This window comes from Austrofundulus limnaeus, unplaced genomic scaffold (genome assembly GCF_001266775.1).
Source record: "Austrofundulus limnaeus strain Quisiro unplaced genomic scaffold, Austrofundulus_limnaeus-1.0 Scaffold97, whole genome shotgun sequence".
Classification (NCBI taxonomy): domain Eukaryota; kingdom Metazoa; phylum Chordata; class Actinopteri; order Cyprinodontiformes; family Rivulidae; genus Austrofundulus; species Austrofundulus limnaeus.
The window spans coordinates 1,645,184-1,647,756 of NW_013952499.1; positions in this window are offsets into that span (position 1 = coordinate 1,645,184).

Consider the following 2,573-nt stretch of genomic DNA (forward strand, 5'->3'; position numbering starts at 1 on the left):
GATTAGACGTTTTTTTTATTATTGTCATAGTGATTATCTCAATTTCGGCTAAAAGAATTGACAAAATCCTACACACTGTGCCTTTAAATCACCATTTCACAGAAGTTTTGCTGACTACTTTTGCTGCAGCCCAGTTCTACTGGGAAGTGGGAATTCCCCATTTACTTAAGTTTAAGTTAAACTCCAATGCTGGAAAGTGGGAAAGTTCAGAATTCAAGATGGCAACTACTCACCCCAACTCAACAGTGAGTAAAACTCTTGTATTTTTATTAGTATTTCTGTAGTATTTATTTCACATTTACTCAGTCAACGTTGCCCTTTGTCACCGATTCTGTTCATAACTTTTATGGACAGAATTTCTAGGTGCAGTCGAGGTGTTGAGGAGATCCGTTTTGGTGATCTCAGGATCTCTTTTTGTGGATGATGTGGTCCTGTTGGCTTCATCAGATCATGACCTCCAGCTCTCACTGGAGCGGTTCATAGCCGAGTGTGAAGCAGCCGGGATGAGGATCAGTGCCTCCAAATCTGAGACTATGGTCTTGAGCTGRAAAAATGGTAGGGTACCTTCTCCGGGTCGGAGAGGAGGTCCTGCCCCAAGTGGAGGAGTTTAAGTATCTCGGGGTCTGGTTCACGAATGAGGGAAGAATGGAGCGGGAGATCGACAGGCGGATTGGTGCTGCATCTGCAGTGATGCGAGTGCTGTACCGGTCTGTCGTGGTGAAGCGGGAGCTGATCCAGAAGATGGTCGGTATACTTTCCTACCCTCATCTATGGTCACGAACTTTGGGTAGTGACTGAAAGAAAGAGATCACAGATACAAGCAGCTGAAATGGGTTTCCTCCGCAGGGTGTCTGGGCTCTCCCTTAGAGATAGGGTGAGAAGCTCAGTCATCTGGGAGGGACTCAGAGTAGAGCTGCTGCTCCTCCACGTCGAGAGGAGCCAGTTGAGGTGGTTCATCTGGTTAGGATGCCTCCCTGGTGAGGTGTTCCGGGCACGTCCCACTAGGAGGAGGGCCAGAGGAAGACCCAGGACACGCTGGAGGGACTGTGTTTCTCAACTGGCCTGGGAACACCTTGGGTTTCCCCCGGACGAGCTGACCCAAGTGGCTGGGGAGAGGGAAGTCTGGGTCTCTGCTGCTGCTCCCGAGTCCTGACCCCAGATAAATRGAAGGAAACGGACGGATTTACTCAGTCGTACACGCAGTACTAAGATGACGTGTTAAAACACTGTTTCTATGCAGGAAACACCATGTAGAGCTCAGTTATTGTTTTAGTTTTGCTCGACCTTAGCAGAGATGAGGAACGTGAAGTTAATTACCGGTACAACTGGCCCTTTGAGGGCCACCATAATGTGGTCCTCAGTCCCTGCTCTAAAAGAACGTGAACGGCATGACGTTGGCTTGAAATGTATCATTTCAATTAAACATTTTAAATCTTTTGGRACAATGTTTTTATAATGAAGATAAGACCAAATGAGAGATATTTAGTCAGAATGTGCAGCGTCATAAATGAAACTAAGCTGCGTTTTGACACAAAAACTATCAGTGATTGTCATTACGTTGATCGTGAACTCCTCTGAAGACCAAAGGATTYTGAACTCGAATGTGAAGTTATCTGACAGTTGAAGCTTGGACCATTCTGAGTCACGATGCAACAAAACAATAATCCCAGACCCAGCAACTAACCTGCAGCAGAACAGCTAAAAGAATCAAGGTGTTGCACCAGTCCAGACTATCACCTGATTAAAACCCTGCAGCAGAGCAGACAGCAGCGTCTGCACATTTTAAAGAACTGATGCAACGATGGAAAGAGGAGACACTCATAAAGTCAAACAGAAAACCACTGCTGAGAGTTAAATCTTGTTTTTCTACACACAACTTTTCCAGTTTCACTTCATGATGTCTCTTGAGGTCAGATTTAAATTATATAAGAACAAAACCAGATCTGATTCAAAGCGATCTAAGAACTGATTAAAGGTTTCCCCACTTATTTTAATGAAAAATATTGCATTTTAATCTAAGTTTAAACAAAACCTATGAGCAGTTTCAACGAGCTAAAGACGAACATCCCAAATCATCTTCATCTACAACATAAAGAAAGCTRCATCAGGTAATTAAAATATGATGAATTACAACACGCCTGCACCTCTTTTACGTTGGAGTAGAAATACTTTGTGGTCTTGTTTTCCATATAAACCATAGAAAAAGCAGAACTTTGTTTGAAAAAATGGAGCAATCAGAGCTTAAGTTGCACAAAGTGGCCAATTTCATCCTTTAAACCTCATGTGACCTTAACATTATSTCACAAACAAACATCTGTTATTTTCACTCCACTCTAAATACTTTTCAGCACATTCCTTCATTTTCCTTTTTATTTAATGAGAATCCTTCAAACTGATTAAGATTTAAACGTGTTATTTAACAGAACAGTAATAGAATAAGAAAATATGTTATGATGACAAAAACAGAGTCACAAAGTAATAATTGAGTAAAAATAAAAAAAATTACTTTGTTAAAACTTAAAGTCTCCTTTGGGAATATTACTTCAGTGAAAGTCTTAAAGTATCTGTTATTT